The sequence below is a fragment of the Alligator sinensis genome, unplaced genomic scaffold (genome assembly GCF_000455745.1).
Source record: "Alligator sinensis unplaced genomic scaffold, ASM45574v1 scaffold614_1, whole genome shotgun sequence".
NCBI lineage: Eukaryota > Metazoa > Chordata > Crocodylia > Alligatoridae > Alligator > Alligator sinensis.
Genome location: NW_005842294.1, coordinates 313,052 through 336,289, shown reverse-complemented (window position 1 = coordinate 336,289; position 23,238 = coordinate 313,052). Strand labels below are relative to the sequence as shown.

Sequence of the window (23,238 nt, the reverse complement as noted above, 5' to 3'; positions counted from 1 at the left end):
CCTGGGGCTTCAGGGACCCAATCTTATGCACCCCTGGAATTCCCAGAGGCACATTTTTGTCCCCACATTTGGGATTCCCTGGGCATGCATTGACACTCTGGGGTGGTCCTGAGGCTGGGACCACCAATCAACTGGGACCACACCAGAGCTAGCTTTCCCTGCTTACAGAAACATTCCTGGAAATTCCCAGGGCTGATCACAGTAACCAAAGCAGGAAACACATTACCTCTTGTCCCACAGAATCAACAGGTGGCACAATGGGTGACGTGTGTTCCACCCAAAGAAGCAGATCAACTGTTCTCCAACACCTCTCAGGACAGCTGATCTACTTTATCTGGTGACATCTATTTATACCCTCAGTCAGAACACAACTCTGTTTCATTGAGGAACCTGTTACAAACCAAGTTCTGCCCCTTTCAAATGTCCTTATATCTAAGTGGAGCAATATTTTTTCATTCATCTGTTCTCTCCCCAACCCCTCCAACTCCAGGAAATTTTGTTTTGATTAGAAACTAAATTGATCAGAGGATTTGTACTTGACCTCTGAGATATGAATAGGATTAAAACTGGTATTTGCTCAAAAAAGGCATTTATTCATTAAACTTCTTTATTTAGCTTTGATGAGGTTTCACCTTTTCTCCTTTACCAAGAGGCATGTTGTTCTTGCTCCTCTGATCTTAATTTTTTTATTTAACCATTTCTATTTCTATGTGCACTCTCAAACACTGTGGTCTGAAAATAAAATGCATGGCCATGTAAAGGATCAAGACCCAAACCTAAAAGTAAAGGCTTAGTGAGTCACTATAATGCAGGGACAGTTTGGTTTTATAAATGACTTAGTCCTTATAAATTACAGTTTTATAAACTTACAGAATCCATTTGGATGAAAGATTATACTGGGGATGAGAGGGCTCAATTATATTTCTATATGTTTCTAGTTATACTGGGGTAAAAATGGAAAAATCTCACAAAGCACATGTACTAGCTGCTCAAGCAAAAGATCTGTTTGTCATATTTTCATTGCATCAACTGCATGATTGGGATAAATTTAAATGAACTTTTGGGTGCTGCAGTACCTTTCCTCAGGTTTCTATCCCAAACATGCAGTTGCTACAATAAGAGATATCACCCACAAAAATCCTTACCTTTTGTGTAATTCCTGAACCACCACAGCTACACCATTTTACCTCTAACAACTTCTCCTAATACTTTATTTTCCATTTTTTACAGGTGCATGAAAAATCCTGGATCCAGGTTTTCTTTCTCCTGTGGAAAAACATGGATTTCCCCCTTTAAAAGAGAAAACCGCAGATTTTTCCCTTTGAAGTGGGAAAACACAGGTTTCCCCTTTTGCAAACAGCTGTCTGCAGGCTGGCAGAGTTCCAGTCTGCAAAAGCTACTTGCAGAAGGGCCGGAAACCCTAAGCCCAGTCCCGAGGGGGCGGGGGTGGGGGCAGGGGCAGGGGCTGGGCCTGGGAATCTGAGTGAGCCAGGGCTGGCTCAGACTCACTTTCCCTCCTGCAGCCTTTGGGGTAAGTAGGGCTTTAGGGGGCTGAGCCCTGGGGGTGGAAGACAGCTGGGACCCCCCTCCAGCAGGACTGGAGTGGGGGCCCTGTGGGTCGGGTGAGGGTCATGATGCCAACAGGGCTGGAGCCTGTGGAGAGAACCGGCAGGGCAGGGAAGGGGCAGGGCAGGGGTGTGTGGGTGCCAATCACCCTGTCCTGCACCACAGGCTGAGGCCAGGACAGGTGTGGGCTGCCTTGTCCCACTGTAGCTCATCCCAGTTGGGCTGGAGCTTGGGCTAGGGGTGGTGCCCAGCTGGGGCAGAAGCTCAGTGCAGAAGAGGGGAAGGGAGCATGTGCACACCCCTGCCTGCCAGGCCAGGTGCCCTTGAGGCAGAGCTGGGGGCTGGAGGCACTGTCCAGCTGGAGTGGTGCCCTGGGCTGGGGCCGAGGCACTGGGGGTAAGCATTGAACATTTGCTATGCCAGTGGCTGCTGCCCTGCAGATCACCACACTGCCACACTACATCCCTCCAGCCCGAGGCAGCTGCTGGCTGCTCAGCTGGGGCTAGCACTGGAGGTGATGGCTGGGGGTACACTGTGTGGCAGGGCACGGGGAGGGGAGAGGAGCACCATGGCTAGCCTGCATTGTGTCCTGCCCGGCCAAGGGCCTTGACAGCCTTGCTGGTCATAGGGGAGCTTCTAGTCTCAGAAACCACTCAGAGATTTTGAAATGGGCCATGGGGGAGAGGTAGAGGTGGCAGCAGTGTGTGTGTGTATGTGTGCGTGTGTGATGAGGTGGGGGATGGCAGGAGCAGGTGGTGTATGCAAGAGAGAAAGAGATGGTAGAGGCAGCCTCCAGAGCTGGCCAGGAGCCCCCTGGCCCACTAAAGTAGCCTGTGCAGGGGAAGGCTGGCCTGGAAGGGAAGGATCTTGCTCAGCCAGAGGCAGGCCCAGCCCAGTCCCTGAGTCTTAGTCAAAGGTTTCCCAGGAAGGGCATGGGGACCATGGGGGCCTGGGCACAGGTGCAGGGAGCAGGACATCAGGGGCCTGCACTGCTCAGAGCCACACAGCAGCAGGCAGGAAAGCTGCAGCTAGACCTGTGGCCTGGTGCAGGGGGGCAAGGGGGAGATGCTGCCAGGAGGGAGCAAGAGGGGGACAGGCAAGGACTGCGGGCAGGGCTGGGGGGCTCTGGGTTGGGCATGATGGGCACTGGCATATCAGTGCTGCTTAGCGACACAAAGGAGCTGTGGGAATGGCCATAGCTGGACCCGCATCCTGGTGAGTGAAGGGGACAGGGGGAGCTATGATAAAACAAAATCAAACACCAAAATATTAGGGCTGTGTGAAAGGACACTCTTCTGTTTCAATGGAACAGCATTTCATTTTGAATTTTGTTTCGATTCAAAACTGCTGTTCCATTTCGTTTCATCGAAACAGTTTCGCTGTTTCACCCATAGGTTATAACGGGCAAGCTCGAAACAGCCTATGAATCTGTTGTTTCTGGCCTGATTTGAATGAGACTTGCAGGAATGGTAGCCCCTTCTGAGGGCATGAAGTCTGCCAAGTTTCAAGGAGATAGGTGCACAAGTTTCGGGGAAACTGCACCTCAAGCTGTGGACAAGCAAAATTCCTGACATAGGTGACACTGTGTGTGTTAAGGCGCAGCAGGGTAAAAACTGCAGGTCTGCTAGCCCCTGCTGAGGCCACGAAGTCTGCCAGCTGTCAAGGAGATGGGTGCAGGGGAAGTCTGGGTTCTGGGGCCCTGCACCTCTAGCTGCTGACAGGCAAAACTCATGACATGGGTGGGTAACACTGTGTGTGTGTTAAGGTGCACCCTCACTCAACTGACACCAAGGCAGAAAGCAGGGCAGTTCAAACAACACTGCCTTTTATGCAGTTTTTCCATCCCTCCCCCAGAGCACTGGGATTGGAAGGGACCTCAGGAAAGAATGACAGTCACTGGCCAGCTACACAGTCAATAATGAGAGCACTCCTTTCCCACCCTTCCACCTCTCCATTTCTTTTAAAATTCTTTTTTTACTTCCTGTATTTTATCCTTTAGTGGCTGACTTCCTTCATTTCACCACCCTTCCCCAACCCTCATTTCCTTTCCATCTCCCATTTCAATACCCACTCCCATCCCATTAACTCTCTGCCTCCCAACTTCATGTTTCTGCACCCCCACCAACCAATCTCTCACCCCCCACCCCCACCCCAAGCAGGTATAGAAGCCAGTCCCAGCTCAGCAGCCCTAGTGGCAACTCACATCTGTAGCTCCTAGTCAGGCCTCTTCTCACCAACCTTCTAATAGCAGGTCACACCTATGCATGTGGGAGACAATCAGAGAAGGTTTTTAGCCTTAAGGTATGACTGCTCCAAACTCAAACTAGCACTAAAACCATTTAATAAACACCACATGAAAAATTAGGAAATTCAGTTGCGGGGCAGATTTTGAATAGTTTCACCAGTGTTAACCCAAATTATATTGATAGGTTTATTCTAGTATTAGTCTCAGAATCTTTTGTTTTTGCATGTAAAACCTCCTATATCATTATCAAAAAAATATAGCTGAATGCAAAAATAGCTGTTAAACACTGCAGTCCATGAGTGCTTCCCAAACCTTTTAAAAACAGGAGTCATAAAATGTCAATCTTTTTTGCTCATCTTGCTCCCAGCCTATAGAAAAAATAACCTGATTGGTTTGTGCCTTTTTATTTGTTTATTTATTGACACCTTGTCTTTATGTGAGTGTAACATGTCCATGAATGTAAAAAAACTACTGAAGAAAAATTTTGCATTTACACTTGTAAACATTTATTTCCAAGAACATTGTTATCTGTTGTGGGAGCAAGTGCCATAGTCCAGGTCCAGCTCCTGTGAAAGTTCTACTTCCTGCATTCACAGACCTCCCTCTATTAGTTGACAACTTAATTGTTCCCAAGAAATACAGCATGTGAGATCAAGATTGCAGAGAAGGAAGCTATCTTTCAGGTAGCTAGGGCCACTTCAATAGAGGGTTTTGAAAATCAGGACATAGCCCTGAACTGAACCCCGTTTTTAACTCAAGCATGCAGTGCTGGATGGAGCACACAGCACAAGGGTACTGTGTTCATAGCTGTCTATTTTTCTAAGCAGAAGTTTTACACGTGTTAGATCTTTTTCATTCAGGATGTGTGGCTTTGTGCCTAAGCACAAACTGCAATAATCATGGCTGAATATCATAAATAGCATTACCAGAACTTTGAAAGGATAGTGTTCTTTGGTACTTCAGTTTTTCAGAGCTGTTTTATCATTAGCTCTAAAAATAATTGCATGGGCTTGACATACCCCAAGCACTGTACTAACATTAGTCCATTATTCCTTAAAGATATCATTAAGGAATAGCCTCTACTATTATCTTTTTTCTACAGAAGTGGATATTTCAGCAGAAAGTTTAAGCAACTTTCTCAAAACCACATAGGGAGTTAGCTTAACAGTAGTAGGATTGGAATTTAGGACCTCCTCAGGCCTAATCCTATGCTAATTTCTCCAGACCTCACTACCTTTTCACGAAGATATCATACAAAGGTGTTGCACTAGAAAATGTTGTATGGCCTTGCACCAGTGGGCTTTTAAAGTGGAATAAGTCCATGACAATGCTCTGGGTTTGGTATTGGCGAGGAAATCTGAGTCATGCAGGCCAGGGACAGACATTCAAAAAGCCTGAGCCTGAATTGATTCAATCTTTGCAAGTTAGTTCACCCTGCAGAGTTTGAACTAATTTGCAAGAGGATAGACATTCACTTTTGATTCAGAAAATGCAGGCACTTGCCTCCAGTGGCTCAGGCTAGAAGATGGGGGGAAGGGGGCTAGAGCAAGCCCTCCCTACCCTTCCACAGAATTGAGCTGAAAGGGGGTGTGGCCATGCCCTGGCAGGATGTCCTGATTAGGGAGGGGTTTAAATCCTCACCCTGCCTGCACAGTCCCCAGCTGGGGTGTGCCTGGTGGAGGAAGGGGAAGCAGCCCTTGCCAGGCTTTTCCTGGCTCACTGCTCAAGGGGCGGAAGTGTTGCCAGCCCCCAGCCAGCACTCTGAGGCAAAGCAGGGAGGGAGGGAAGAATGCTTGTGTGAAATGCATGCGTCTGTTGACAATACTGAGCTTTTCAATCTCCCTCTCCCTGCTTCTTCATACTGTCTGCAGCAAACTGACAGGCATGCAACCCAGCTGGGAGCTGATAACGCAAAGTTTATCAGCCCATCAAGAAAACAAAGCCCCCCTCATTAGTTCAAGCTCTTTTTAAATAAATTTTCCAAGGAAGAAATGGAGGGACATTACCAGCTGATCTGTTGATTAACTCCAAAAAGCCCTAAGTCAACATAGTTCTGTGCGTCTTTGTTCCAGGGGTGGCGTGACCATAACCAGATGCTGACTAGAGTCCATGCTATGGGAGAGGAGAGCTGCTCACTGCTCACCTTTTTGAGCAGTGAGCAGCTGGGGTTTGCGGGGGAGGGGATGAAACAGGCGGAAGCCAGGCAGACACTGCTGTGCCTGCAGTCCCTCACTCCCTTTTCAGCCACCTGGATCAGCAATAGTGCTCCGGTTAGGGAGGAGAGTGGTGGGGCCAGCCCTGCTCTCTGCAGCAGACACTACAACACAGCCCAGGCATGCTGGGATGCTGGGGGACTGTGATTTAACTTAAATCAGGAAGGGGTCTAGGGCAGAACTTCCATAAACCGGCTTGACCCAAATCATTTAAGTCTGATACTATATTCAACTGGGTTTATCTTAAACCAGTTTTGGACATTTTGAAACTGGTTTATGTGCACTGAACTTAAGTTCTGTTACAGATTTAAGTTAGTTTCCAATCACTTAAACTGGTTTGTGTGCAACTTCTGTCCTTAGCCCCAGAGTTCATCCATCATCCCTGCAGTTTGGGGGTGATGGTGGGGCAGGAGTGGGTAATCAATGGAAATCAAAAGCCATAGAAAGAACTAACAAAGTTAAAATGGATGTATTTTACTTACAGAAGAACAGAAAAAATAGATATTAAGAAATTTGACTTTCTAGCTAATGAAAAAACCCCAGAGAAGATAAAACTGAAGCTAAGAATGTTTCAGCAGAATCTCCTTCTAAGAATGTTATGGAACAGTCCAAAAAAGAATGCAATATGCACTGTTTCTAAGTATTTAATAGAAGAAATCAGACATATTTGAAAAAATATTGACCAAAGCAACTGTATACTTAGCATCAGGCAATAAAACTTATCAGCTTCTAGATACTTTCTATCCCTTTTAATTAAAACTAAATATTAAACGAAACAGTAAAATGGTAAGATGTGATGTGATCTTTCATTTCTGTAAACTGATAAGATCTTCCTCATCTGAAATTAGGTGTTCATTGTTTTAATTTCCTACAGGGAACTGCCACTTCCTCACTTTGGCAGAAAAGTTATGTAATATAATAATCTAGCCCATCTAAATTAATTTATCTATTTTTTCCCATCCACTAAGGTGAAATTTGCTTGGAGACTAACATTAACTTGAATGAAAATGTTATAGTTTGTGGGAAGTTGATAATTAGCCAATAACAACCTGAATAGTGGGAGAGAAACTTTCCCTGTTTCTGCCACCCAACACTTCAAATAATATTTTGATTATTTTTACAGCACAGCACACGTAAACTGTTTGTAAAATGCAATTTACCAGAAGCCCCTCTGCCCTAAGGAGCAGTAGCACTCTAAGATTGGCAATTGCTATTACTTACAGAAAATAATAGGTATCTCCCATAATGTACTGCCAGCTGAATCCACAAGTGGAATGAAGTCTAGCTATGAAGGAAGCCCCATCATGAAGTCTAAAGCAGAGAGGGGGCTACAAAGTAGGTTGTTGTCTATGAAAGCTCATGCCTCTCTGAACCAGTTAGTGTGCAAGGTGACACCTGCCCTACCTTCTGCCTAGTTGTAGTTAAGTAAAGGAACCAAGGACATATTGGAAAATGTGGCATGAGGCACCCGAACTTCAACTCTCATGAGGTACCAGAGTAGCTTGTACAGACAAGTTAGTTTCAAACTGATCTAACGTAAATCATCCTGTTTCAGTGTGGCACACTGAAACAAAATCACTTTTTTCAGGAAAGAGATTCCAAAATTAAGCACACTGACCATTCCAAAAATCAGAATTTTGTGCTGCAAACAGTTATTTGGATTTTTCTTTCAGTGCAGGTTGAAGACTAATGTAGAAATAACAACATTTCCCATGGGAAGGAAAATGATTAGGGTTTTTTTTTTTAAATCAATTATATCCAATATACTCATTTTCAGTAAGTTTTTATAACTGAAAATACGTATTTCCAACGTTCTTTATTTAAAAAATGTAAAAGAATGAGTGACATTTCAAACAAAAAATAATATTTTTAAATAACATTCAAAGTAGCTATTTATCACTTAGAACCTGATTACTCACAAACTGCAATGGAAACATCTGAACTGCTTGTAATTCATATTGGTAATTGTTTTGGTACAGATTTGTACTACTGGCTTTCTACATAGGCTATTCAGGAATTTATAAAATGAAAAGGCCACCTGATAGGAAAATCAAGAGAATGAGACTGAAAATACCACAATGCAGGAACTGAAGGAACACAGCAGAGAGGAGCAGAAAGGTCCAAAGAAAAGGACAAAAGGTTTCTATTCGAGGGGGCTTGTGCCTTTCTATTGTGTCCAACTTTACTAACTAGGAAATTCTGGAGCATAATAGCAATACATACTCAGCTTTGACATCATACTTTGTATCCAGTGCTGGTCTGTTAATTCTGGAGATATTAGTAATTAGGAAAATACAAACCAAAGGAAACAAAATTTTAGGCAGGATGTTTATACTTGATGTGGCCTCTCCCTATCAATGGATGTCAGTGTCTAACTAGGATTTATTACAGACCATTCAATGAGGGAAGAGAAGTATTTAAACAAACCAACAAAAACCCGATATATAAGAACAACATGTGGCTTGGTTAGAGTAAATCAGATCATGTAGTTCTTCTGATTTTGTGCTAAATGAATGGGCATGAACTGTTTAGAGGCTTTAGTCAGAACATTAAACTGTTCTTGTTTTCTGCCCGCCCCCCCAACATTTGACATGAATGGAGAGGATTTCCAGCTGTTACAGATAACTGAATGAAACCATTGTGAATATACACCATTGTTGAAAACCTAAGTGAGACATAAAAGGGACTCTGGGCAACACACCACAGGTAATTTTATATAGTCAAGCAATGATTCTTTTCTTTAAGAGGCTATCTTCTATTTGCTATTCGTGAGAACACAACAAAAATTTCCTGCATATTTCTCAGATGACTGGAAAAGGGCAACATAGTGCCCACCTTTAAGACAGGGAAGAAGAAAGATCCAGGAAATTACAGACTAGTCAGCCTCACCACAGTCCCCAGAAAAATCACAGCACAGGTCCTCAACGAATCCATTTTAAAACACTTGGATGAGAAAAAAAGTGATCAGGAACAGTCAGCATAGATTCACCAAGGGCAAGTCATGCCTGACCATCCTGATTGACTTCTATTATGAGATGACTGCCTCTGTGAGTGTAGGAAAAGCAGTGGATATGATATACCTTGGCTTTAGTAGGGCTTTTGATATGGTCTTCCACAGCATTCTTGCAAACAAGTTTAAGGGAGTATGGGCTGGATGAATGGACTGTAAGGTGGATAGAAAGCTGGCTGAATTGTCAGGATCAACAGGTAGTGATCAGTGACTCAAAGTCTAGTTGGCAGCTGGTATGAAGTGGAGTCCCCCAGGGGTCAGTCCTGGGGTTGGTTTTATTCAATATCTTCATTAACAATCTGGAAGACAGGATGGATTGCACCCTCAGGAAGTTTGCGAATTGCAGCAAGCTGGGGGGAGTACACACTAGAGGATAGAGCGAGGATTCAGAGTGACCTAGACAAATTGCAGAATTGGGCCAAAAAGAATTTCATGAGGTTCAACAAGGACAAGTGCAAAGTCCTGCACTTAGGATGGAACAATCCCATGCGCTGGTACAACCTGAGGACCAACTGGCTAAACAGCAACTTTGCAGAAAAGGACCCGAGGGTTACAGTGGACAATAAACTGGATATGAGTCAACAGTGTGACCTTGTTGCCAAGAAGGCTAACGGCATAATGAGTTGCATTAGTAGGAGTGTTGCCAGCAGACCGTGGGAAGTAATTATTCCCCTCTATTCTGCACTGATGAGGTCACATCTGGAGTACTGTGTCCAGTTATGGGCTCCCCACTACAGAAAAGATGTGGATAAGTTGAGGCAAGTGCAGCAGAGGGCAACAAAAATGATTACGGGGTTGGAGCACATGAATTCTGAGGAGAGGCTGAGGGAACTGGACTTATTTAGTCTGCAGAAGAGAAGACTGAGGGATTTGGTATCAGCCTTTAACTACCTGAAGGGTGGTTAGACTGTTCTCAGTGATGACAGATGACAGAACAAGGAGCAACGGTCTCAAGTTGCAGCAATGGAGGTTTAGGTTGGATATTAGAAAAAATTCTCTCACTAGGAGAGGGGTGAAATACTGAAACAGGTTACCTAGAGAGGTGGTAGAATCTCCATCTTGAGAGGTCTTTAAGGCCCAGCTCAACAAGCCCTGGTGGGAGTGATCTAGTTGGGGATGGTCCTCTTTTGAGCAGGAAGTTGGACAAGGTGCCTTCCTGAGGTCCCTTCCAACCCTAAATTTTCTATGATTATTTTAAATGGGACCCTGCTAATTTTTATCTGAATACATCCGTTCTGATTATGGCTGTGAAAGGACATTATATAATACTACATCATATACAAAAGCAGGTAGTAAGGATACTTTACTCCTCCTCTTTCCATTCTGCCATTTCTAAGATCCTTCCTCTACCTCCTTCCTATATGACTGAATAGAAGGCAACAGATGGGCCAGTTTGTCCACATGCTGGGCATAGCATGGTAGTAGGGAACTAGGCCAGTGCACACATTTACACTTTAGTCCTGTCTGTTCATGGGTTTCTCAGTGTAATGTATGACTCTCATATGACTGTAGCTGCAGGGATAGCTTGGACCCAGTCTTAGATTAGAATGGTCCTGTTTAGTTATTCCATCATGCTACTAAGACTTTTAATACAACAAAAATGACAGAAGGCATTTTCAAAACACATCTCTTAGTCAAACAAGAACATAATTTCACTAGACAATGGAAAGGCACTTCTCTAGTCTCCAGAGCTTCCTGCCTGCCAAATTTCAAAGCCTCCTATACACAACAGAGGTGTGAAAACAACCCCCCCACACAAAAAAGCTGCAAGAATCCTTTATAGCTGAAAGTCTTCGTCAACCTATAAATTTTCTCATTATACAAATCATTCTCAGTTGAAGAAAAAATACACCAAAAAAAAGAGTCTCTCTCAATCTGTTTCCAAGTACTGAATTTTGAATCCAGTTTGCTATTAGGAATACAGCACCACCTAGTGCATTCTAGTATTGCTCTACAATACACACAAGACATCATATTTGGATTTTAAAATGGACATCTAGGTCTTTGTGTTTTAACAAAACAGGTTGGTAGTCTCTGTTACATTTTATTCATGGATTCTAACTTCAGAAGAATGCCACAGAGGAATTACTACTTTGTAACTGCTAACCTACACTGTACAGTACCAACACCTGCATATAAATATATATATTTCTACCAGATACATTCATATGAAAGGGCAAAGGTTGGTTCCAAAAACAGAAATGCATTAAATGTAACCAACTAAACAGAAAGAATCCAATATAGTCCCTGCTTTTCTATTTCCTTTTTTCAGTTGCCCTTCACATTTCCCCACCGCATTGCACATTCTGCATCCTTTTTTTTTCATTCCCATTTCACTTTTATCTCTGTTCCCTTGCATGAAGATGAACACTAACTATTTAGCATAACCCTGGAGAATACAAGATAACATTAGACAAGTGCTTCTCACTGTACAAACAGGGACTGATCAAGAGAGGGTTTTTTAAAAAAATAAAAGAAGTATTGTAGCTAATCATCAGGTTATGCAGGTAAGTTGACATGGAAGGGTTCCTATCTTTACTAGGATCACAATACAGTTGTGTAAGGGGCAAGAGATAGGGGCTACATGGGGAAGGCAGATTTACAATGGGTGCTGACTAGGAGGGAAGGATAGGGGTGAAAAGAAAAGGAAAGAGGAAACAGTGAGTAAATGGAGGTCTATGGATTTTCTCACAGTTCTGAGTTTACAGTTCAATTGTAGCGCATTTATAGATGTGCTGGGGGAGCGGGGCACTTTAATTAGTGAGCTGCACTAATTAAAAAGTGCCTGATCATTGGAGCAGACTCAATTAATCAAGTCTGCTGAAGCATGGAAGTTAACGCACTCCAGCAGCCTCCAGCATCACATGTATCAGGGTCCCTGCACTGAAAAATGGCAGTGGGGCATTTTGAACTAAAGCTCATTTGACAAGCTTTAGTTCAAAGTGCCAGGCCTCCATTTTTCAGTGCGGGGACCCTGATACATGTGATGCTGGAGGCTGCTGGAGTGCGTTAATTTTCATGCTCCAGCAGACTTGATTAACTAAGTCTGCTCCGACGCGCTGGATTTACAGAGAATTGGAGCAGCCTCCCTGCATGTGTCTAAGTGCTTGTACCTGTCAATTACCTGAGCACCTGAAAATGATTGATTGGTTGGTCATTCGGCTCATTTTAAAAGAAGATAGAAAGAGATGTGACAATCAGGACAATAAGGTATATGCCTTATTATACAGTCTTCTTGTATGGACAGCTGAATTAGTTTTCACAAGTTAAAAGGGGTAACTGCCCATGTGCATGCTCTTAGCCTGTAGCAAAGAAAGTTAAACCATATGAGCTTAAGCCTCTTTCACTGGGGCAACAGGTTGCACATGGGCACTTACTACAGAGCAAGTGACATGAAGTAAATCCCAGGTGCCGGGATTTACTTCATTAACTAGTTCATGTACTTGTGGCCTTTATATTACCTGATCATACCTTTTGCACAGAAAATCTGCCCCACTCAGTGGACGAAATGAAGAGTGATCACTGAGTAGGTCATTGCTGAATATTTCAGTTCATAGTTATTATTGCATAAACAGCTCCTTCTTTATTTACTCTGTTCTCTTCAAACCTTGTACGTGACTACAAAATAAGGAATTTCCTCAGATACCTCTCTATGGCACTTATCCAAGTATTTTACAAACAGAAACAATTTTACCTTCATAATACCTTTCAGAGATGAAATGCTATTATCATCCCCATTTTACAAGTGAGAAACTACAATCCAGAGAGCTCAACACTAGAGTTTTCACAAGTTTCTGCTATGACATTTTGAGTGTCCAATATGAAATATTAGGAAAAAATCCTATTTTTTCAACATGCGCAATGTAGATAGCATGCTATACCTTTAAAGTGCAACCCTACTGACTTCCATCATAGCTGTAAGTAGAGATGGCTGAAAAATTATGGTGTCTAGCTCCGGAGAAACGTTCTTTCAGAATAAGACTTTAGTTTGAATCATAACAAAATGAAAAACATTCTCCAAACTGGACATGTCTGTAAAACAAACCTAATGTGCTTGAAGTCAGGCACCCAGAACATGAGGGTGCACAATTAAGAAGCAACAAGGAAAAGTTGGGAGCAAATTACTTCCTCTGTAATCACATAGGAACTCTATGGCACAGGCAAGAATAGGATCCGTTCATTCAGGACTGCATTCAGTTGTCTTAGGCAAGAGATCATCTTTTCCTTTTTTTATCACCTGCCTCTTTCACATGTTACAGAAATTGGAGGGTATGTAAATAAGCATGAGTCCTATCATCAGTTTCATTCATTACATTCAATTTCATTCACACATACCCCAGTCTCCTCCTGGCACAAAGTCCACCCTGTCCAACGATAACATGAGTCACATGCACAAGATTACTGAATTGAGGAAACCTGATGTTTCCTAACTTGAAGTTGTAAAGTCAAGTACTCAAAAAAATCTGTTTCTTAACATCACATTTTTATGTCATTTCCTAAATTAGAAAAAGTTAAAGACCCTGAAAAAAAAGCAGTTATGTGGAGTGTGGAAGAGCCATATGGGTCATTGAAACTTCAATCCACAGGTCTGAATCTAGGTTGAGACTTGTCATTCCACAGCATAGACCTCTGCACCTGAACTAAAGGAATAACCACTAGCAGTTTTAGGCTGACATATTCTAAAATGCTGTACTACAAGAAGAGGAAAGGCACTTTTCAATAGAGGTGTCATAGATAGGGACCTACTAAACTTGCAGTTTCATGGATTTTACAGAAACTGTAAAATATGGAATTGTCCACAAAATTCATGAAATCAACAAAAAAAGAAAAACATAATAAAAATAAAATGCTGGATCCCCAGTTGGAGCCAGTGGTCTTTACTGTCCAGAGGGGAAGATGCTGGCTGGCAGGGTGGCACAAAGGGCAGCAGACAAGATGGTAGCTAACCCCTTGCCCCTCTTCCCCCTGCTGTGGCCTCTCCACCAATCAGTGCAGAGGGACAGGGCAGCACGAAGGGCAGCCAGCCTTCAGGATGATGCGTGACCCCTCATCCCTCCTAAGGGCCTCTCCACCAATCAGCACGAAGGAGTATGGTTGCCTTGAAATGCCAATAACATTTTCTCCATGAGCCGCAAGTCGGCCATGAAAAACCCTTCGACTTGCTGAGATTTAAATAGGTCCCCAGTCATAGATATCTACTGATAGCTCAAGAATACTGATGCTAAAGACACCTACAGACCCTTTCAGCCCACCTCTCCCCACCTTTTCCTTTTTCCTCTTATCTCTCCACCCGTAACCTCCACCTCAAAACTCCTAGCCTTGTACCAATGACATATTTCTTCCTCTCGACTCCTCTTCTCGGCCTCATCCTTGCAGCTTCAACATTAGAGTCAGGATATTTCCTCCTTCTCAACATTTCCTATGGCAGCTCCCAAGAAAACAGTGGTACCCTACAACAGCTGCAGGAAAGGACCTGGTTACCCCCGCCAGCCTTACAGCATGATCAGTTCAGATGCAAATCATCAGGGAATTTTGCTATCAAACATAAGGATACTGTGACAATGATGATTACCATAAGCTTTTAAGCTAATTAAATTTCTACAGGGACCAAAGGTGGATTTCTACAGGGACCAAAGTCACCTTTTGCTCCTAGCATTAACCTTAAACATTTGTAGATAATAGAGCACATGACCAGAATTCTGAGATGCTTTTAAGATAATAAAACAATACATGCACACATTACATTATATTTTCCCCTCAACCTCTCTCAGAAACAACCAAACTTTTCTCATTGAATTTATAGAAACCAAATTCAGCCTGAAACAGCCAAATGACATAAAATATGAACTCAAATGTGAAACTTTAAAGTTCCATGCAGTTAAAAAAGATTCCTGTAATGGAATATATTGTGTAAACTGACCTTAACTACAGGTTTGCTGCCAGGTATAACTATATTGTTACCTCTCATTTCAGCACCTTGTCAAGTGACAGCAACCTCTAATGTTAGGCTTGTTAGTTATATTTCTAAAGCTAACATGAATGGACGAAGACAAACCCCAACCACATAAGAGCAAACATAAATTGTATAGGATAGTATTCGGGGTAAGGAAGAAAGTCAAATGAGTTAATATTACATTAAGGTTCCTTCCCTCCCTCCCCCATTCCATGACTCAAAAGCAAAAGAATGAGTTATATCAAGGAAATCGGTTACAATTCAAAACGTTAAAACACAAATATTTTCAGTTAAAATACATTGTTTTGCACTTTAATTTTAACATTAAAGGGGATGACTCAGCATTAATGAATCACTGAAAGTGCTGTTCTTGAATATTTACTCATTCTCACACACACTTGCTTCAGCAGAAGTGCTATTCTACCTATTCATAGATTGTAAGGCTGGAAGGGACCTCACAAGATCATTGGGTCCAGGCCCCCTGCACTAGGCAGGAAAGACAACTGGAGTCAGGTGACCCCAGCCAAGTGACTGTCCAGTCTCCTCTTAAACACCTCCAGGGTAGGTGATTGCACCACCTCTGGAGAGAGTTTATTCCACAGTCTGGACACCTTGACTGTGAACAAGTTTTTCCTAGAGTTGAGCCTGAAGTGGTCTTTCAGGACTTTGTGGCCATTACTCCTGGTTTTCCCCCAAGAGTGCCCTGGTGAACAGTTGTTCACCAAGCCCTTGATGTACTCCCTTGATGTAGCAGTAAGCTGCTACCAAGTTCCCTTTCAGCCTTTTCTTTTTTAGGCTGAAGAGGCCCAAGTCCCTCAGCCTTTCCTTGTATGGCTTGCTTTGCAAGTCTCTGATGATACGACTGGCTCTTCTCTGGACTCTCTCAAGCTTTTCCACACCCTTATTGAAATGTGGTACCCAGAACTGGATGCACTATCCCTGCTGCAACCTCACCAATGCTGAGTAAAGCAGAAGAATCACTTCCTTGGTTTTACATGAGATTCATCAGTTGATGCATACCAGAGTATTGTTTGCCCTGCTGGCTACAACATCACACTGATGGCTTATGTTCATGCTATGGACTATTATTACCCCTAGGTCCCTTTCAGTCATGGTGCTAGTCATATTGGTGCCACCATGCCTAAGTGTGTTGGGGATTGTTTGTCCCTAGATGAAGTATTTTGCACTTCTCAGTGTTGAACTTCATCTGGTTATGACCTGCCCAACTCTCCAGCCTGTCCAGGTCTGCCTGTATCTGCAGCCTCTCTTCAAGAATGATCACACTCCCCCATAGCTTGGTGTTGTCCATGAACTTGGCCAGTGAGCTCTTCTCCCCTACATCCAAATCACTGATAAAGATGTTGAAAAGCACTGAACTAGGCATGGATCCCTTAGGGACACCACTGGCCACTTCTCACTAGGATGACACAGCTCATAAGAACTCTCTGCCTCACAGCCAGTTTCCTACCCACCTAACCATTGAGCTGTTAAGCCCACAATCCTCTAATTTTCCCATAAGAACATCATGGGATACCAGATCAAAAGCCATTTGGAAGTCTAGGTATATAATGTCGACTTTCTTTCTCTTATCCAGGTGGCGAGATACCTGGTCGTAGAAGGAGATGAAATTGGGAAGACAAGACCTGCCCATGATGAAGCCATGGTGGCTGTCATTCAAAATCCTACCTTCTACAAGAGTATTGCGCATAGACTCCTTGATGAATTTTTCCAGGATTTTCCCTGAGATCAAAGTTAGGCTTATTGTACAGAGGGGTTATAAGCTGGGCCCAGAGTAAATTGTGGCTGTTACTCTGTGTGTGTGTGTGTGTGTGTGTGTAGTGTCAGCAAAGGGTGAACTCTTATTTCAGCATCAAAGCACAAATATCTTCTATTAGAAAGAAAAAAGTGACAACTGGTGAGTAGCACTATGTGGATCAACTCAAGAATTAGACAAGATACTGTTAAACCACAAGTTTGATATATGATTGCTTGAGATGAGGGGATCTGTGAACTGAATCTGACCTGTGAATTTTATATTTTTAGGATTTGGTTTTACAAGTTGAAAAATGACATCAATTACTAATGGCTACTGCTGCTGGAACAGGATTGGTGAGAAGAACTAAGTAATAACATGCTGTCAGAGTTGGAATAGCTTATAAAATGTGCTGCATTTTAAACTCTTAAGGTCTTTCTTCCTCTGTCCGTTCTCAAATATGGAATAACAATTCCTGTTTTTTGGTCTGTCAAAACCCAAAGGCAAAAGATTAAATGATTTACTTCCTGACTTCTTACTTCAACATTCTGGTACAATGACTTTAAAAACATATAATATCTAATGTGGAATGGCACCTGTCAACAGAAGCATACCTCCATGAAATTCTATTTTGAATTTAATTCACTATCATTAATACACTGCACAAAAAAAGAAAATGTAATAAATCAAGAATCTTGTTTAACTCTATTGTGACACATGCAAGGGTAATTGGTTATCAGTCAATCAGAATGAATTAACTGCTAAATACATTTTAAAAACAAGAACTTTCCCATATGTAAAGCAAAAAGCAATAACTTTTAAGAATCAAATGCTAATACATTTTCTTAAACTCCAAAGTTTCTGAAACACATATATTCAAAACTGGGATGGGAGGGAGGTTTCTCAGAGTTTAAGACCTCAGATGTAGTTTCACCCTATGAAAAAGAATCCCAAAATCTCTAAGTAAACAAATATAAATTATCATAATAGTGATGTTCAACCTGCTCTGCTATGTTAAAATCTAGAAATATCTCTCAGAAAATATGAAACAATGTCCCAAATATTTAAAGGCCTTCTTTCACCTACCTTATTCTTATTTAGGAATAACTTCACTAGAGTTAAAGGAATTACACTGATATCAAACCAGTGTAAGTATGAGAATAATTACCCTTTTAAAGCATGAATGAGAATGTAAGAAGACTTGAGGACAGATTTAGAATGAACGGGACACAGCGAATTGTACATTGAAAATAAAAGAATATTTTGGAATATAGCTTAGAAAGAACTATTTGACATGGATCAGCACCAACTTCTAGAAAGGCCATTTGCTCAGAGTTCATTGGGCAATAAATAACTCAAAGGTCACAAGAAGGCAGCCTTCCTCAGGGATGTGAAACAATGGTATCAGTTATTTCAAAATAATTTTCTTTCACTGGCTGAAAATAACCCAGATGGAATTCTTTACTTAAATGGAGTACCTGTCCCTTGAACCTCTGAAAAGGGAAGGGGGGAAAAAAGCAACAGATCCTAATCATATATTACAGTTTTTTCAAATATCACTTGTAGAAATATCTGGCTGGTGGCAAGACACCAAACAGAAAAAAGGCAATGAATCAATCAAATAAAGCTGAAATAAAAAGCTGAAAACAGCTGTATAATCAAAACTAAATCTAGCAGCATTTTTTATCACGCAGAAATGAGATGCATGCACACAATAAGCCCTGAAGAACATATTCATCAAAAAAGACAGAAGACAAAAAACATAGCAACAGACATCAAGTGTAAGATAATATTTAGAGTGATCTGCAAGACTGAGTTGATAAAATATTCTCTCAAGTTAAAAGAAATGTATATCCTCCAAGGAAACTGGCCTTCCTATTTATATGTCATCATGTGGCATGACTTCAAAATCTATCTGTGGAGCCATGATTCCAAAGACCACTTGGCAGCTCACATGCTTGGAAGTTTCCAAGTGCAGTGTATTAAAGTGGCAAGTTTCAGCACAGCCCAAACCAAAAATGTCTCCTGTCAGCCTAATTTTCTTTGATTTCCCTTGATTCCATTTTTGCGGATAATTTCCCTTGAAAAAAGACCAATAAGTGATTTGTGGTCCAACTTCCACTAAACATGCATATCTAGATTGTATCTTCCAAATACACCAAGAATCTAAGGGAGTGGTTCTCAACCTTTTTAGACTCAAGGCACGCCTTGGAAAATGCCAGCCCTTAGTTTTCACTAGTTTTTTGACCACAGAAAAACAACAGAGCAATTCTTTCATTCCAAAGAACTTTAAAAGACCACAACAGGTCAGAATGGTCTTGACACTATGGATTCCTCTTTGAAATCTGGGTTTATCATGTGAATCATGCTTGTATACATAACATTGCTTATCAGTCTTCAACATGTTTGATAGGATCTCAAGGATGCTATGGCACCCTGGTTGAGAACCACTGATCTAAGGAGTGCAAAGTTTAAAGCAACTGCAATTTCTTGCACCTTATTAAGAAATAATTTAACAAAAAAGGTAGTTTTTCTATATAATTTATATTTAGTCATACAAAAGTGATAACTAGAGGCACCAGCCTATTGGAATAGGAAAAGAATAGGCAGAGCTGGTTTTTATTCTTATCTGAAGAATAGCTGTCACATGCCAGCAAACTATTACAACATTTAGGGTACATACAAACATTTGAGGAGGTTAGGAGGAGGTCAGGTTACATTAAAAATGGCCACCTGATCTAATTTAGTTTGCCCAGCTGTGGATCTTACACTTAGATCCCTAGTTAAGTCAATCTAAGTGTAAACTCTACAGAAGTTCAGGACAGTTCAGATAGATTCATAGAAGTTAAGGGCTGGAAGGGACCTCAGAGAACATCAGGGCCAGCCCCCCTGCTCAAGGCAGGAAACACTGCTGAGGTCAGATGACCCCAGCAAGGTGTGCATCCAGTCATCTTTGGGAGATCTCCAGGGAAGGTGATTGTACAACCTCTGGGGGGAGTCTATTCCAGACTCTGGACATATGAACCATAAGGAAGTTTTTCCTAATGTCTAATCTGAAGCGACCCTCTATCAGTTTATGAACATTATTCCTAGTCTTCCCCTGGGGTGCCACAGTGAACAGGTGTTCTCCTAGCCCCTGATGTTCACCCCTTAGATACTTAAAGGCTGCCACCAAATCCCCTCTAAGTCTTCTCTTCTCGAGGTTGAACAGTCCCAAGTCCCTCAGCCTCTCCTCCTATGGTCTGTTCTCCAGACCTTTGATCATTCATGTGACCCTCCTTTGGACTCTTTCCAGCTCCTCCACATCCCTCTTGAACTATGGCCTTAGAACTGGAAGCAGTATTCTAGCTGCAGTCTCACCAATGCTGAGTAGAGTGGGAGGATCACATCCTTAGTCTTGTTTGTGATGCATCAGTTGATGCATGGCAGAGTGTTGTTTGCTTTGCTGGCTATAGCATAGCACTGGTGACTCATATTCATTTTATGGTCAATCGTGACCCCAGGTCTCTTTTGGTTGTGGTGCTGGCTAATGTAGCACCACCGAGCCTGTAAAAATGTTGTGGGTAGATCAGCTTAAAAATGACCAAACCGATCTAAATCAATCCCACCTCTGGGTTAGATCAAGTTGGCCATTTTTAGACCTATCTTACTATCCTGAACTTCTATACTGTCCCCAACACTGCCTCAGGACTGGGAAAGCTCAACTGCTGGCCCCAGCCCCAGAGCTGTACTTTTCCTACCCCCTCCCTGGCACCAGGCTATTTTTATCCACCTGGCCTCTTCCCCCACCTTCCAATGGACAACTCCTGCTCCCTCCTCACCCCCTACAAACCAGCTAGCCTCCCCTACAAGCCCAGGAAACCCCCCATCCCACAAGCTGTCCCCAGTACTGGGAGGCTGCCCCTCACCCCAGGGGGTGGGGGAGAGAGGCCCCCCATCCCTCTAGGCTTCCTCATGAACCTCATGAGCCCCCCTGATCCCACCAAATCCTTGCAGACCCCACCTGCCCCACGATCCCCTCATCTCCCCTGTAGAAACCACTTACCCCGCCCCCAATCCCTCCTGTGGACCCCTCCTGCCCTCCTGTCTCCCACCCCAGACCCTGTATGCCCCTCTAATCCCCCCAGAGTCTGCTTTCCCTCACAAATTCACCCAATGTTCCCCCCCCCCCATTACTCCTCTCATCCCAATTTACCTTATTCATAGATGTTAGGGTCAGAAGGGACCTCAATAGATCATTGAGTCTTTAGATGACCCCAACTAGATGCCTATCTAACCTCCTCTTGAAGACCCCCAGGGTAGAGGAGAGCACCACCTCCTTTGGGAGCCCGTTCCAGCCCCTGGCCACTCGAACTGTGAAGAAGTTCTTCCTAATGTCCACTCTAAATCTGCTCTCTGCTAGCTTGTGGCAATTATTTCTTGTAACCCCTGGGGGTGCTTTGGTGAATAAAACCTCACCAATTCCCTTCTGTGCCCCCATGATGAACTTATAGGCAGGCACAAGGTCGCCTCTCAACCTTCTCTTGCGGAGGCTAAAAAGGTCCAGGTTCTCTAGTCTCTCCTTGTAGGGCTTGGCCTGCAGGCCCTTAACCATATGAGTGGCCCTTCTCTGGACCCCCTCCAGGTTATCCACATCCCTCTTGAAGTGCGGCGCCCAGAATTGCACACAGTACTCCAACTGCGGTCTGACCAGCGCCCGATAGAGGGGAAGTATCACCTCTTTGGATCTATTCGTCATGCATCGGCTGATGCACGATAAAGTGCCATTAGCTTTTCTGATGGCTTCGTCACGCTGCCGACTCATGTTTATCTTGCAGTCCACTAGGAATCCAAGATCCCTTTCCGCTTCCATGCCACCAAGCAGGTCATTTCCTAGGCAGTAGGTATACTGGACATTTTTCCTCCCTAGGTGCAGCACTTTGCACTTCTCCTTGTTGAAGTGCAAAGTGCTCCTTAGGTTGGGTGGTCATTTTTCACTTAATCTAACTTCCCCCTAACCTCCCCAAATGTCTACATATATTATCCTTAAGCAAAATCTAACTTAACTGGCACAATTATGAATATTTTTCCTGCTATTAGCAGGATTCTGTGTTCTCACACAAAATATGGTTCCCCAGCTACAGAGGTGAGTTAATCAGTCTCACCTGACAATGGTCTCCTTTTTTGCAAGGTTCTCTTGGTCACTCAGACACATTCAACATGCAAATTAATTGCCACATCTTATGATGGCCCAATGCCTATGAGATGGTGACTAAATTGCAAAACATTTTAAAATATGAGTATTAATAGGAAAAAACCTGCAACTACTAGACTAGTTATAATCATTTAGTAGTTTCCCTTAACCTCCTTTCACCATGGAAAAGCATGAAAATTTAGCTGAGACAAATGCAAGTTACAAAAAACTACAAAAGGCTGGGTGACTAGGTGGGTTCAACAAAGTTGCATGAAGTTGTTCCTAAAATACCCATAGATACTTATTTCTAAAAACTACACATTTCCTCCAAAAAAGAGCCTTAAATCACAAACACCCAACTATTGACCTGAAGAAACAATCCACTTAGGAAAGGTCTCATGGTTCTATTGGTTATATCAGAATTTTACTTGCTCTTCCAGATTTTTCAGTTAACGTCACTGTTAGGTTTCCCTCTAATAGCCATTTAGCTTTAATTCAAACCAGAGTGTTATCTTCATTAATAATGTGAGCCTTCTAGTCCTAAATATATATTTACTCCACTTTCTTGTTCTTTGTTTACAGCTTGCTTTAAGTCTTTCCATTTAATAGTCACATCCCACAGTCTTCACTCATACAACTATGACTGCTCATTTGAGTAACGCCTGTAGTAATGGGTCCCGTCTCCCAGAGGGTTGGAGAGTGGATGTTAATGAAAAGCTCCATTGAAGCCATCTAAAATTCTTTACAGATGTCTTTTGTCCCTGCATATTTGTGCTGTATGCTGTATGATCTTCAATTTTATAAGTTAATAAAAATCAAGCCTAGTTGCCTTAGAGACAGGTTAGCCAGAAGTATCAACTAAAAATAGTGTGCTACAGGGAATTTACAAGAAAAATGCACTCAGTAAATGGTTCAGGATCATTTGAGCTAACCACCCACCTAGTATAAGTATATGCTGGCAAATAAAGGTGTTATTTTTCCTATGGCCTTGCTATGACTCCCACCCCAAGCCAATACTTTCAATTTTATTACATTGTTATAAGATGGGTCGACTGCAAGAACACATGAAGGGCACATCCAGATGAGCATGCACATGTGGTTTATGGCGCCACAAACCACACGTAGGGCACATGCATCCATTCGCCGCTGTTAAAAAAAAAACCCCAAAACAGCGGTACGGTTCACACAGCAGGGGCATGTGCCGCCAGAGTAGGAGCCTGGCTGGCCAGAGCCATGCCCTGGCTGCTGGTCAGGTTCCTGCTGCCTGATTGCCACTGCTGGTGCTCCAGGAGTCCCCCCAGGATCCCAGGTAAGGCTGCTGTGCT

General features: G+C 42.8%; 1 long non-coding RNA gene across 1 annotated transcript in view; it reads right to left on the bottom strand.

Moving 5' to 3' along the window:
• Nucleotides 1–1,196: 1,196 nt before the first annotated feature.
• LOC102378874 overlaps nt 1,197–23,238 on the bottom strand; it is a 44,040-nt gene continuing 21,998 nt past the window's right edge. Inside the window, exons 2-3 of the long non-coding RNA XR_324387.3 lie at nt 3,770–3,824; nt 1,197–1,266 (exon numbers count right to left, since the gene is read on the bottom strand). This is a non-coding gene — a long non-coding RNA (uncharacterized LOC102378874). The remainder of the gene's footprint in view (nt 1,267–3,769; nt 3,825–23,238) is intronic.